The sequence below is a fragment of the Argiope bruennichi genome, chromosome 3 (assembly GCF_947563725.1).
Source record: "Argiope bruennichi chromosome 3, qqArgBrue1.1, whole genome shotgun sequence".
NCBI classification, from domain to species: domain Eukaryota; kingdom Metazoa; phylum Arthropoda; class Arachnida; order Araneae; family Araneidae; genus Argiope; species Argiope bruennichi.
In genome coordinates, this window is record NC_079153.1 from 48,559,198 (window position 1) to 48,575,673 (window position 16,476).

The 16,476-nt window shown below is 30.3% G+C and overlaps 1 protein-coding gene across 1 annotated transcript in view; it reads left to right on the forward strand.

Annotated features, from left to right (window-relative positions):
* Window positions 1-16,476, forward strand: part of LOC129962677 (sodium- and chloride-dependent glycine transporter 2-like) — a 71,802-nt gene that overhangs the window by 11,745 nt on the left and 43,581 nt on the right. The gene's annotated exons all lie outside the window — the stretch shown is intronic.

Genomic DNA, 16,476 nt, shown 5'->3' on the forward strand with positions numbered 1-16,476 from the left:
GATTATTCGCCATGGGAAAGAACAGTACCACTGATCCGATGTAGGAAACAACGGACATAGGGGGGGGCGATGACAAAATGCGCTTCATGCATGGCGCACTTGGGCTATTGGAACAAGGCTTTAGTAAGGAGAAAATTTAGGACACTCTTACTAGACCCTTACTGAAGTGATTAAAGCAATAAACCAAGTACCCCCACCCCCATTTAAAATCTTCCGTTTCTAGCCTGTGGTCAGATTCCTAAAGTCCTGTTCCAACAGCCTCTTGTCTTTACGGATATGGTCGTAAATCTGCCAACTGACCCAATGTATGACCACCCCCGCCTGTGGACGTCTGTCGGGAGCTTCCCGCAAAATTTCTGCAAAATGAACATACTTCAAAGAACCTGGAAAACCAAAAGAGAGGGAAAAGAGGGCAAAATGTGTCTGTCTCAAGATGTGGATGGGCCGTCGAAAAGCAGGTTAAAGCAAACCTGAAAGCGAAATGCTTAAGCACTTTCGAGAGATGATTTAAAATGACATAAATAAATTTAATGAGGGGAGGGAAACTTTAGATTCAGATTCTTCATATTAAACACTAATTTTTTTTCGAAGTTAGTGTGCTATCTGGCAAGTGCCGGGAAGAAATAGTTAAGTATTGTGATCTCATACCGATTTAGTGTGTTACCATCTTATTGGACTAAAATTCTCTTCCACTTGCATATCTTTTTAGAATTATAATTAGGTTTCTTTTATTCATAAAATATAATATTCTCAATGGAAGCTCATGAAATACTACAAAAGTTATAGACAATTTATTATTTTTTTTAATACAGAGCATTTTAAAATTACAGTTATGAATTTTCATTTATTACCGTTAGAATATAATATTCTACGTTGAAAGTGTTAATATTTTCTATATCGATATTAAATATTTGTTTCTGTTTTTCGTGTCTACTTATTAAATGAAAGAGAAATAAAGACAGAAAAGAGTTTAATTAATAAAGACAGAAGAATGAGTATGGATAAGCACGCAGACAAGTAATAATGATAATATTTCGTATTTATTGAATAAATTGCTTTATATAATTGATATCAGGCAGCTGCGAAATATGAAAGAAAATTTCGACAGTTTTATCAATAGCCATTTTTTTTGTAATTTAAAATTTATGATTTCTCTATTGGTAATTGAACAAGTAAGTAGATAATTTTCTCTTTAATTTCTTTATTAATGTGATAATTGTAACAAAAATGAATCAAAGATTGCCGAGTAGATCCAGCAGAAAGAAAAAGAATACCTCCACGTGAAAATAGAAATGAATCTACCAGTGAAAAGAATTTGAATTATGTCGTAGGAGAAAGATCAAGGGAAAAAAATTCGAAGCGCTAATGCGCAGAGAAAAAAATTTATTGTATTTCTGCTTGCTTGTTTTATGGCGTAAGAGCTATTTAGATGATTATGTTGTCATACAAAAGGTAAAAAAATTCCTTTTGAAAAGAATTGTTCTTCTTTATTATTAAAAAGAGATGCAATGCGTGAGCAGAAGAGAACGATAATATCCTTTCTGAAACTAAAAAGAAAGAAAAACAGAACCAAAAGAAGTGACAAAATGTTTTGGAGTTAATTTAATAAAGAATATTATGCGAAAAAACTCAGATACGACTGTTATAGATTAACTAATGAATATTGAAGAAAAAATTTCATACACATCGACAATATGTTTAAGAAATAAAATTTTTTGTTTGCAATAGATTTCAGACGTAGATATACAGCAACAGTACAATTTTATTTCTTGCATTGGAATCTTCCTTAACGTTTATCTATAACGTTCATAAACTCTTAAACTAAAATTAATCACTAAAATTGGATTGAAACCAGTAGTGAGCCACTAACAGAAAAAAAATGCAATGTCTTATACAAAATAAAAATAATACCGAAAAAATATTAGTAATAACCTCCAACGAATCAGCATAAATATAAAATAATAAAATTGCAGACCTCAGCTCATCGACTTTTACTACAAATCGCTATATGAAAATGTAATTAAATGTGAATAAAATGTGAAGTTTGTGTTCCTCTAAATAAATTCTAATTTCTTGTCTTTTTATTTAATTCCACCCTACGTTACAGATTTCGGTGGACAATTATGTTATAGATATCTATAAAAGAACTACTACTAAGAAAGGTTCTTTATTTGGAAATAAGTGTAATAAAATGCTTAACTGATAGCTTTTTTTGGGGGGGCAAAACTTACATAACTCGGAAAAACGAAACTTTTTCTCAAAGAATTTGTTGTCTTATTAAAATTCATTTCAAGAATTAAGTACAGCCAAAAAGGAAGCTTTTTGGCACTTTTAATGATATTCTATGCTTTTCGTTTTCGTGAGCAAATTTTAAATTTGTTTTCAGTGAAATAAAAAGTGCAGGCACCTTCATTTTATGAAGTAAATTCTAAATAACCTCTTGAAATTCGAAAAATAATTTATCCTATAGGAAGATGTTTAATAGTAAGAAAGAATATGTTTTTTCAATAGAATATCCAGAAATCCACAGTAATATCCAAAAAGGAAAAATAAGATTATTTCCAAGCGTTTAATGTTATTTAAATTGCACCAAATCTAAAAAAGTCTGCAAAACACAAACAACGATAAAATTTTTTTCATAAATTGAGTCAATTTGTGGGAAACAAACACAGCATACTGTTGCAGAGCAAGCAGACTGAACTACATATTTAACTTTTAAAATGCAATTTTATTTTAAAACATTATATTATTCTATTGCCGAATTTTATCTAATATATAATGCAAAAATTAAAAATAAATAAATACACATATAGCGATGTATTTTCGATTCGATTATAAAATAAAGATTTTCAGCTAGCAAATTTCTCATTAAGTTTGTGAAAGAGAAAAACATATCGATTATTATGTAGGAATCAATGAGCATTAGAAGCTTCGAAATCACTTCCAATAAATATTTAATAATTATTTTAATTACTTTGCGAAGCAAAGAGAAAAAAATTTGTAGAATATATAAATATTACAGATATAAGATTGTATTAATTATGGTAAAAACTTGTAAAAGAATTTAAAAAACTGATTATCTAAATTATAAAACTGAAAAAAACTGAAATATTGAAAAATCCTAATTTCGCATATTCTACAGAAATTCTGAATTTTTTTTATGAAAGTCATTTTTAAAAAGGGAGACTCGTTTTAATTTTATTAATTAAAAATATTGCTGAACCAAATTTCTGATTTCTGATTTTAATTTTTTTTTCCTTATTTCCGATATATCTAAAACATATAGTTCAGCTGCATGTGTATGAAAAGCTGTGTAAACTGTTGAACAATCTGCTGAAATTCTCATGAAATATTTACCTGATCAAGCTGAAGAAACGCATTCGGTCCAAAGAGCGTGCAATGTCTCTATGATTTTAATTTTTTTTCCTTATTTCCGATATATCTAATACATATAGTTCAGCTGCATGTGTATGAAAAGCTGTGTAAACTGTTGAACAATCTGCTGAAATTCTCATGAAATATTTACCTGATCAAGCTGAAGAAACGCATTCGGTCCAAAGAGCGTGCAATGTCTCTATGATTTTAATTTTTTTTCCTTATTTCCGATATATCTAATACATATAGTTCAGCTGCATGTGTATGAAAAGCTGTGTAAACTGTTGAACAATCTGCTGAAATTCTCATGAAATATTTACCTGATCAAGCTGAAGAAACGCATTCGGTCCAAAGAGCATGCAATGTCTCTATGATTTTCATTTTTTTTCCCTGCTCATGCATTACAATATCTCAAGCCTTCTTTTCGTTTTAATTATTTCATCTGTGTAGAGCTGGTTGTGTGTATTTAAGCCAAGGAAAGATGCCTTCTTGTCTCTTTTCTTATTTATTTTGCACACACACACATATAACAACACATAGACGATGACTACACATATATAAGGTAACACATAATACTATATAAAATTAAAGTAGAAATTGCCGCTAACAAAGAGCGAACGAATACTTCTTTTTGCCGCTAACAAAAGAGCGAGCGGTGCCTACTTGCACCAGTTACACACCAACTCTCAGGGAGAAGTGTTTACAAAAACAGCTTAAGTGCGCTTCCCCCACATTCCAAACATACATATGGGTTAGCGCATACTGCGCCATCTATGTTCAGTATTAATCTTTACTGTATGAATACATATACAAAGAAACTAAAATACAAATAAAGTAATTAAATAAAAACAAAATATTATAAATAATAAAATCACATAAACATACTCCCACCCATCAAGAAGTCATTCTTGATGCACAGGTAAGATACACAGTTTAACTATAGACCTTTTAAAAAGCCCTTTCAAAGTTTTTAATGTAACTACTCTTATGGCCCCATAATTACCAGGATGTATAGCTACAACCTTACCAAGAGGCCATGTTGCTGGGGTAATATTGTCTTCTTTAATAATTGCAATATCACCGATTTTAATGTTTGGATAACAATTTTTTCCATTTTCTCCTGTTTTGTTTTGACATATTACTTCAAAATCTACAACATGCAACACAATTTAATACACATTTTTTAACTATTCTTTTAACATTTAATTTCTAAAATGTTTGGCGTAAAATACCCATTAACAAATTACCACATGCATGCAAATTTAAAATATGAAAATATTGTACAATCAGAATACTTAATTTATGCTGGTTAGGTAATATGATAGGATGTTTTGCGTTATATTGCAAAGATGCATTTTGAAGACGCCCTACCACTCTGAGCAACCCGTCCTTATCAATGAATGGACAAAGTGCTGATAGTGGGCTTTTCTTTGGCTTTGGTTGGTTTGACCTTATACAATTGATTTCAGCATCAAAAAATACAGTTTGAACATATTTTACAATAATATTACGAGCAAAAATTCTTTCCTTTGAAGTTATAGGTTCAATTATACCTGTAGAATTATTAACTTTACCAGTTTTACAATTATTTATAAATCTAATACAAAAACATAATACATTAATTAACTTAGTATATGACGAATATTTTTCAATTAATGAATCTATTAAGTCATTTTTCAAAATTGCAGCAAATACACATGCAGTTTTTATCTTTTCCTTAAGGACAGAGTCATTGGTTTTGAATACTGGTTGCTTTGGCCAGTCAGCCTCTGATGATGATAGGAAAGTAGGGCCCTCCCACCATAGGCGACAGTCTGGCAGATCCTTACGAGACAAACCTCTGGATCCTATATCTCCTTGATTTTCCTTTGACGGCACATACCTCCATCTATTTTGAGGGATGAGGTCTAAGATCTCTGAAGTCCTGTTGGCAACAAAGGGCTTCCAATTTCGAGGAGGTGAAGACAACCAGGAAAGAACAACTTGAGAATCTGTCCAAGCATATATATTAATAACATGATCATTAAAAGTTTTAATTAGAACAGATAATAATCGGGCTAACAGGAGAGCTCCATTTAACTCCAGCCGTGGAATGGATACAGGCTTTAGCGGAGCTACCTTGCTTTTAGCTGCTAAAATAGTGACTTTCGTAACACCATTATCAGTTCTTTGAACCGCATAAATTACACAGGCATATGCTGATTCCGATGCATCCGAAAATCCATGAAGAGTAATTTCCTTTTCTGTAGTTAGAAGCCATCTCGGAATAGAAATGTGACATATTTGCTGAAATTCCTTTTTGAATTTACGCCACTTAACTGCAAAATGTTCCGGTAAGGCACTGTCCCAATCAAGTTTCAGCAACCATAACTGCTGATAAAAGACTTTTATTAATATTGTGCAGGGTGAAAGAAAACCCAAAGGATCAAATAGCCTTGCTGATTGTGACAGAAAAGATCTTTTGGTGATTTCATTCTCAAAATTAAAGTCAATTTTAAAAACAAAGCAGTCAGTTAAAGAGTTCCAAATAAGTCCAAGAGTTTTAGAACAGTTTTCGGGATGAATTTCCACATTAGATTCATTAGCACTCAGGCATTCAGCTAAATTATTTAAGACATGTGGAGAATTAGAACGCCACTTTCTTAAGTGAAATCCTCGGACATCTAGAATTTCAGACAATTTTTGAATTAACGCGATTGCTTCTTCATTAGATTTTGCTCCAGCCATCAAGTCATCCATATAAAAGGAATTTTGAATTATTTTAGATATTTCAGGATTTAGAATTTGAGAATCCAAGCCTATTTGATGTAAACATTTAGTAGCTAAAAATGGAGCGGATGAAGTTCCATAAGTTACAGTAGAAAGTTTGTATTCCTTAATAGTGGAATCAGGTGAATTTCTCCACACTATTTTTTGCAAATTTTGATCTTCTGAATCAATTAAAATTTGTCTATACATTTGCTTTATATCGGAAGTGAAAGCAACTTTATTTAGTCTGAATCTGACAAGAATAGTAAATATATCTGGTTGCAATAATTTTCCTACCCCCAAAACTGAATTCAACGAATTAAAGTTAGGCGGTTTGCAGGATCCATCAAACACAACTCGAAATTTGGTTGTAATGCTGTCTTTCCTTTGCACAGCATGATGAGGAAGAAAGTAATCCGGTTTAGAAAAATCAAAATCTTTATTAGGTGACATATGCCCCAATTCTTCATATTCACTCATAAAACTCTTGTATTCCATTTCAAATTCTGAGTCAAATTTAAACTTCCTTTCCATAGCTAGAAGCCTAGAAATAGCCATTCCCTTTGTATCTCCTAACTGATTAATGTCCTTATAAACAGGTAATCTTACAACAAATCGACCCTGATCATTTATCCTGCAAGTCGATTTAAAATGATTTTCACAAAATTCTTCTTCATCTGACATAAGAAACTTTTTATCCGGCAACTCTTCCATTTGCCAAAATTTTTGCAAAACAGAATCAATGTTACAATCACTTTCAACGGAAATCAGATGCGATTGTGTGTACGATGATGAAATAGAATCTCTTCGAATCTGACCTGCGACAACCCATCCAAATATTGTGCTTTGCGCAATTGGTTGTCCTTCAGACCCACTAATTTTTCCATTACGAAGGATTGAGAAAAAGCAATCAGAACCTAAAATTATATCACATACTGATGGCCTTGAAAAATCTTCATCTGACAGAGTGATGCCCTTCAAATAATCTAATTCTTTAATATTAATATTCTCAACTGGGATTTGAGAAGTAACCTTATTTAAAATAAAAGCATTAACTGTCACACATTCTTCACTAAATCTTGACCCAATTTTTAAATTAACTGAGCCACGTGTGGTTCCTGCTTGAACCCCACTTATCCCACTTAGAGACACTCTAGCATTCTTTCTTTTTAGTCCTAAAATATTTATTACATTTTCACTGACAAAACTGGACTCCGAACCACTATCTAGTAAAGCTCTGAATAAGAAAGAATCACCCCCACTATTATACAGTAAAACCTTTGCCGTGGGAAGGAAGGTTATAAATTTGGAGTTGTTTAGACATGTGCTAGAACTAACAGGCCTTTGAGGTTCCACTGATTTATTGCGTTGCGTTTCTCCCCCTGGGCGGATGTCGTCTTCGGAGGGGTGTTTTGGGGTTTGATCGCTAGGTTCGGGTTCGGATTCTGAAACACGTGCACTATTTACTACCCTTTTAACATCTTCATGCAAGAGTGAATTATGGTTTCCTTTACATACGATACACTTTAAATGGCAATTAGTGCAATCCTTAATTTTATGAGAATTCAAACATAAAAAGCAAAGATAGTTTCGCTTTACAAAATTCTTCCGAGCATTCAAATCCATATTTCTAAATTTAATACATTTAAACAATTTATGCATTCCCGAACATTTCAAACAATTTTTATCACTTTTATTTCTTTGAATATTTTCACATGCAACAAAATTAGACTTAGTAGGAATTTTAGTATCAGATTCATTATAAACCATTAATTCAAGAGATGAACATCTGGTATTTAAAAATTCCAAGAATTCTTCCCACGTAGGAAATTCTATTTCTGAAGTTTTCACGGACCAAAGTCTTCTTGTTTCAGGATCTAATTTTTGCAATAACAAATGAATTAGCCATGGATCTCTGCTAGATGCCTCTTCTCCTAAAGATTTTAACCCTCTCACAACCTCATCACTCGTGTCAACTATATTTCGCAAATTCGTTGAATTGGCTTGAGAGATGCCTTTTTGTTCCAAAAATGTTTTGATTAATGCATTAATAATTTTCTTCTTCTTATCATACCTGTCCATTAATTTTTCCCATGCTTCTTCATAGGAATCATTGGACAACGGTATGTGCTTAATTAAAGAAGCGGGTTCATCAGACAACAAACCCTTTAAATATTGAAATTTTTGGCTATTGCTTAGTGAAAGCTGCGAATGAACTGTGGATACAAATAAATCCTTAAAGTTCATCCAATCTTCAAATTTACCAGAAAACACTGGAATAGTAAGTTTTGGTAAACGAAAATTCGAAATAGATTGCACTGACGAATTTTGTGTTTGAGCAGAAGTAAATTGAGATCTATTAAAGACATCAATTTTATTTTGAAACTTTAATTTCAAGGAAAAATATCTATTTTCGAATTCCTCTATTTCAGAATCCTCAATAGTTAATTCTGAATCTAATTTTTCGAATTCTTTCAAAAGTTCTTCTAACCTCTGCAAACGAATCACTACTTCATTTTTTGATTCTAATTCATCTGCAGAATGTTCTAATCTAGTTAAGGAGGCCTTAACCTTGCCTCTTGCGACTTTAATTTGCGTTATGTGTTCCTTATATCTTTTCGGATCGTCCATGTTGAAAAGAAATTATATAACAAATCGTTTGCGAAACGGAACCGAAACTAAAGCAAATTATGTTCGCTCGCAATTCGAGAACTTCTTATTAACTCTTCAGATGTTCTTCTCTTTAAAAACATCAAATTAATAATCAATAATAATAAGAAACAAATGAAAGAAACTTATCTGTTTCTCATGCTGACATCTCGTCGGTGCCTCCAATTTTTATATGTAGAGCTGGTTGTGTGTATTTAAGCCAAGGAAAGATGCCTTCTTGTCTCTTTTCTTATTTATTTTGCACACATACACATATAACAACACATAGACGATGACTACACATATATAAGGTAACACATAATACTATATAAAATTAAAGTAGAAATTGCCGCTAACAAAGAGCGAACGAATACTTCTTTTTGCCGCTAACAAAAGAGCGAGCGGTGCCTACTTGCACCAGTTACACACCAACTCTCAGGGAGAAGTGTTTACAAAAACAGCTTAAGTGCGCTTCCCCCACATTCCAAACATACATATGGGTTAGCGCATACTGCGCCATCTATGTTCAGTATTAATCTTTACTGTATGAATACATATACAAAGAAACTAAAATACAAATAAAGTAATTAAATAAAAACAAAATATTATAAATAATAAAATCACATAAACAATCTGTCTTGAAATCTTCTTTTATTTCCTGGTCTCAATACCGACTAATTTTGTGGTCTTCCATTTAATAAAGGAATATTTTTGCAATAAAAATCATCACTATATTTAATATTAAAAAAAAAGATTTTCTCTAAGAATAAAATTAGAAATTCAATGTTGATTCTTTAATGTTTTATGATTTATTTGCGATAAATATGATTCATTTCTTTAACAAAAGACGTATAGAACGGATCGGTTTGAGTATCAAACATATTATTTGGAAAATTTAAGCATACATTAAAATTGTTTTGAAGAAAAAGTAGAAAGAAAACGATTATTTAATATCAGCTGCCGTTTACAGACAGCTGGTTCTCCTGAATATTTAATTTCTGTAAATCGCTTAGACATAATTGCATGTTCCTGATTTTGCCAAACTATCAGACATTTAAAACATGTTGCTTTAAATTTTTTACTGTGTAAGACTATTAAAACGTGTTGTTTTAATACTACTATATATTTTATGTCTATTGTGTACATATCCTAATGGGGAAACAATTTCATGACATCACAGTGCTATTAAAAACATATTCGTGAGGGTCATCTCTCTTTTTAGTTTAGCGGTATTATAATTTCAATTTTCTGTTCAACACGAAAATTACTTAAATATAAAACTCATCTTCTTTCTTTAGATTTCATTAATGGAAAAAGTCATGCAATTAAATATTTGATGAAACATGAAAAACTTTGAATTTGTATTTAAATTGTGAGTTGAATTTCAGGTTAATCATTTTTTGGGAAATTAGATAAAAATATATATATATTTAAAAAAAATGCCAAAATTCAGGAAGAATTTGTACAAACACTAAATTGACATAATTGATTAATGGAAAACATGATTTTTCCATTAATGATTGAAAAGCTATTTCTTTAGTACATAAACGGTATTGAAAAATGATTTGTTTAATGATATTTTCGGAAGTTATCGCAAAAACAATCAATCATATACCTACCAGCTTATACAAAAATTAGTTTGTATAAGTTGGTAGGTATAATTGTTTTTTTTTTGAGGAGATTTACTGTATTCGGTAAAATTTTTGTACAAAGCTCTACAAATTGTAGTTTATGAAATTATTTACTTGTTATTTATTCAATTCATTGGCATCAGAGTGACTTAACAAAAATAAATGCGCATATAATTCATGCATGTTGTCTTTATTATGATGGGCGTATTGCATAGGCAGCAATTTAATATAAAACAAAATTTTAATTTGTCTGCTTTATTTGATGAGTGTCAAGAAAGCATTGAACGGGAACAAAAAAAAAAACATTTTCAAGGCCAAAAAGTTTGAATAATATTTGATAATATAAGAATGAGTGGCATAAGAAAAGAAAGGATTAATAAAAGCGTCTATTCTTCAACGCTCTTTATTTATTTACGAATTGCTGCAGTGGATTTTCTCCTATTTTTTTCAGAGGTTGAGATTTTAAAATACAAGTTATAATAATGTTTTTTTTTTATCAGCATTTGATGACTTTCATAGATAAAAATTATAGAATATACGGAGAAAGAACGGAGAAAAGGAAAGTATAATACATGAAATAATAATGTTATGATAAAAGTGATATGAAAGTTGTCTAGACATCCAATTACCCTAATCTCTACATTTCAGTCCTCCCTACGTCCGGAAGGCACATTTTTAAAATTATGTTTGTCAGTTCGTCTGTCTGTCAGTCTATGAATATGCTAACTAATAAATGCCTTGTGACAGTTAAATGAAACATGGTATACGGACTTAATACGAAGTTTGTAGATTTTTATCAAATTTGGACGAAATCCAATAAAAAAAAGTCTCTCCAGCTGTCTGAATACAAGCGAGAAAGATAACTACAAAACGAAAAGAAGTAGACTGATGAAATTTTGCACACAAATTTGCCACCTGTATGGTCTTTTTAACTTGCTACATACTATTTTCGAATTGTTTCAAAGACCGAAATTATACCAATGCAATTACGTTGTGAAAGAATTTTCTTCTAATTCTGTTGTCACAAGTTTGTAATATTGCTGCTCCACTTAGTTAGCTTTAAAGATAACTCTAACGGATGGTGAATGGATGCTAGTTTCACAGAACCCAGCTGTGGTGATGAATTTGGCAATTTTAATGGCATAAATGAATGTTTCCGAAGCAACTGGAATGTTTGCGATATATCAGTTAGGAGCGATGATACGATATTTATCTAGAAGCTTCTTTATATTGTCTCTGAGAGCATAAATCTCCGAGAAACAAAGTTTGTCGAGTAGGGAGAAGCGAGTGGTTAAGTAAATTCTCTCTTGGGAATGTTGATGTCTAGCAAATCCTTTCAGCGCTTTGTACCTTTACTGTTCTTTAATAACGAACCGCTATAGCTTGAATGTTCTACAAGTGCTGCTTTGCGCATGTTTTTCTCCATGTTTTGTTACCTGTTTCCGTGTTTTTTTTTAAATAAAATAAAGCTCATTATCTGTTACTGTGCCTCTTGAACTTTTTACTGAGCATCCACTGAACGAATTTTGCCATAGCACTACTTTGCAATTATACAAATAACGCAATAATTGAACCAAAAGCAATCCTTTATTTCACTTTTTCTCACCAATTTAAAAATTGCACTGTTAGAAATATAAACTTGGCAACCTGATTAATGCCATTGATCAGTCAAACTGATCAGTGTTGCACTGAAAAAGGTTTAATATTAACTTCTAAGAGGATCATTTATTGCTGAGTTTTACAAAATGGATGTCGCAGCTCAATTTTTAGTGGAAGCCTTTCTACAGTGTGCTAAAATGTAATGTGGGCTTAAAAGTTTCATCAAACCATATATTAAATGATTTTTTTTGTAAAATTATATTTTATAATAAATTTTTTTTTCTTCAAAAATTTAATTGTGGTCAATATAATCTGTTTCGGAAAGAATGGTGTTTTTCGTCTCTGGAAAACATTAAGTGGACTAAGGATGAAATGAGTCGCTATACATTCGGTTTCTAAAAGGTGGATTCTGTGTTTAAAAGTTTGAGAACTCCTGATTTGTTGTCTTTTATAATTTACAATTTTTCATATTAAGAAAAAACAAAAATGGAGACGAAAAAAATAAAATAGAAATATAATAGTTTTTACACTAGATTTAGTACAGAAATTATTTTACTAATTATTCAAATTTTAACTAATAGTTAGATCAAATGAGGAAAAAAAAACCGCCTGAGATATTTCAACAAAGAATCACCCAAAGAATTTATGATGTCGGAAAGCATATTCGAAAATGAAAAATGTATAAGCCAGAACGAACTTAGGATAGCGTATGAATAAAAATTTGGAAATCAAAAATGGCTAAAAAAATTGCATCTCTTTGTCATAATGCAAATGAAATTTCAAAAGAAATATTTATTGCTTGCAAGGATAATCTGCTTGTTGTGTTTGTTCATTGTTCTGTTCAAGAAATTCACAAATTTTGCTTTACAAATTTCAAAGCTCGGGAAAAAAACGTGAAACATTTGATAGATATAAACATTTGATACAAATGTCAGATTTATTATTTCTTTTTCAAATTATTGCTGTAATGTCCTTGTTAGATTTTTTCCAACATATTTTGAGAACTGCAACATTTTTTTTCTTATTCTTTGTCAAGAGAGATTTCATTCTCTTTACAGTGGTTTGAAATTAAACAAAAAAAAAAAAAAAAAACTAAATTATGGATGAACACATTCTTATTTTACTTTCCTATTTCTGTTCATTAGAAAAGGAATCTTGGAAATGCTTTCCAATATATTTTTCAAGGTAAATGAAAAAATGTCTTTGAATACTACTAAAGATGCATGACTGAAAAATAGACAAAGATAAAAAAAGACATATGTATTTGATTTCTTTTTTATTTAAAAAATTAGCAGCAAGAACTGTCATTACTGCTAAGACCTTAATGTAGAATACTATTTAACGATTGTATGTAGAATACTATTTATAGAAATCTTATACAATTTTCCCATTGTAAGTTTGTAACGATATTTTTGTTCAATTTAATAAAGCTATATAAAATTTTAGTAGAAAAGTCTTCATTGAACTTAAAATGTATTTTGCGGCGATCAAGTTGATGCAGTGTTTTTTTTTTTTGGCCGTTAAAAGACGTTGCACTCAACAAGAACTAAAGTTAACTGTACACTAATTATCTATAATATATTATAAATGATTTATCATTTTTTAAAATGATATCAATAGAATTCAGATACAAGCCACGATCGGTTACCAAGAAAATTTTATTACCACTCCGTTTTTGAAGTAAAAATAGGGGTATTTTGGCACTGATCTTCTAATTTTGAACCTGTGTCTGATGACGAGGAGAATGCTAGGTTGGTATTTCACTCTCTAAACTTTTACATGGCATTAGTAGAAGGACATTCTTATACTGCGGTTTATGATGGAATAGTGTTTCGACCCTGAAATCCTTAGCTCTAGAGATCGAGAACTTATCACTAAGCCACATCTGCTTTAACCAATAAAGAGCATGAACACATAGTGGCCAATATGAAAGGAACTAGATACCAAATATAGAATATGTTTTTGTGACACCATTAAAAAGTTTTGTAAAAAAAAATTATCCAATTGCGATATTTAATATAGAATGCATTAGTATAAATCTTTTGAAAAATTATCGCATATAGGTATCAATTTGGTTCTTGATCATTTTCTTCGTATGTTTTCACAGGATCGAGGTTTTAAGAAACGATACAAATTAGGTAAAGAATGTTCAAGTTGTAGCAGAAATATTGAATAATTGAATGAGAATGCGCTGTGTAATAAATATTAGAATTTTAAAATGCTAGTGATTTGTTATAATATAAAAATGAATAAGTTTAAGTGAAATATTTCGCTGGTGAAATGAAAAGGTTCTTATTTAGTTCTCGCCGATTGTGTTATTTAGTCTTTTGTATTGTTTTCCCTATGCATGAATCACACTACACATATATAGAAAATTTCAACATACATTATGTTTCGAAAAAGACAAAATGAGTAAGCAGATTTTGCTCAGCAGACATAAGCAGATTTTGCTTTGTTCTTTAGAATATCCTTAATTAAAGCAATAGTATTTTTCGCTGACGAAAGAACTACTCAAAATGATTCAGAATACAGCCGTCCTGTTCCTTTTTTCCCCTTTACAATTGCTGACAGGCAATTAACATACGCTGATGCATCGTTTCGAAACGGAATTAAATGAAGAAAGGTATTTTTAATTTCTGTCGCAATTTAAAGTTATTTACTAAATATTGATTACCGATAAACTACTAGAGTCTGGCATGTGTGTATTAGTATTATAACTAAGAAAAAATTGTGTTGGGACCCAAATGTATCAGAATTTTTCTGTTAGTTAATTTCAAATATATCAAATGGGATTTAATTGATTGAACTGCTTCCTCTTAAACTAGATTAATCGCACGAATTAAATAAAAAGGAAAGCAATAGCATACATATAAAAAGTGTTTGAGAAAAAGAGTATTTTTGTAGCTTGATAACTCATATTTCCATTTGTGTAGCGTTTAATACTATAAAATTGTGCATAAAGTTATAATATTACAATTATATGATTTAGAGTCCAAAAAAACCAAATAAATGCTTGTTTACATTACTTGTTAGATCTGACTGACTTGTTGAACTGCTATTTAATGCAAAACAAATAAGGAAAAGTTTGTGAATATTTTAAAACATTATAATATTTCTGTAAACAATCCATTTCTTGAATTCGTTCACGCATATTCGTTGAATTCTCTTATAGTGTTTATAAACTTGTTGTCAGAATTTGTGCATGACATGACTTATGTGCTCTAATCCAATACTTATAGCACCATTTAAAGTACTTATTTAGAGTTATGTTTACAATTATTACTCAAAATAATGTCCATGACGATAATCCTGAATTATAAGCGTTAATGAAGTGCTTGGTGAATAATTTTGGACGGACTCCGTTGTGAATTTCATTGCTTGAATACCAATACATATACTACAAGAAATTCATGATATATTTTTGAATTTGTGCATCAATTATTCCATTTACACTGTCAAGGATTTTTTGCTGCTTCCAGATACAATTTTGAAATTTTGAGTTTTAAATTGAATCTATGAATTCTGAGAAATTTATATTACTGTAATACGAATAAAAATGAAATTGGTTATTAAAAATAATGTTTCTAGATGTTTTCCACCAATTTTTACTGCCAAAAATTAAAAACAATTAAATTCATTCTGAATAACTTGCATAAATGAAATTTTTACTCTGACCCAAAAGTTTTATATTAACAAAACAATAATAAAAATTTTGTTGATAAGCACAAAAATATATCGTTTGCTTCTAAGAAATGTTTTTTGCAAGATATTGATAATTAATTATTTTTTAAAAAGTAATGCCAACAATTTAATCAGGACAATTTTTGAAATTGCCCTGTTATAGCAATTAAAATTAATTTGTATTTTTAATTATTTTCTACTTATTATACTTTAATTTATAATTTATTATTATTCATATTCATAAATTTTAATTTTTTTATATATTTAATACCAGCTAATTAAATTTTGAGCTAGAGTAGAGTTACTAGAGTAGGCTCAAAATTTAATTATTCGATTAATTCATGTGTAAATAAAGGTGATTTGGATAGTTATCAGATGTTTTATAAATTTAAATCAACCAAAAGAATTAATTAATTCCAGATAAATAAAAATTTAAAATATAAAAGAAATAACAATTTTTTAACTGGAAGCAATTTAAATTTAGCTGGGCAAACCTTTTAATTTTTTAAAATAAAAACTATTTTGAATATTTTTTTTATTCCATTAAATTTTCAAACAGAAGAAAGGGTTTGTTCGTGGGTAATCAAATAAAGGGGACCTGATCTGTCTTTTTTTTCTATTTATTATACCTAAAGCAGCTACTGACGAAGACATCTGAAGCACATTAACATAACATCACAAAAGCACGCGCACACACAGCAACAGGAGACACATCCGTTACATCTCTAATAGGCATTACAAAATTCTGAATCATAAAGTAATAAAAAAGAAGCGTATCAAAGTTCAACAGAAA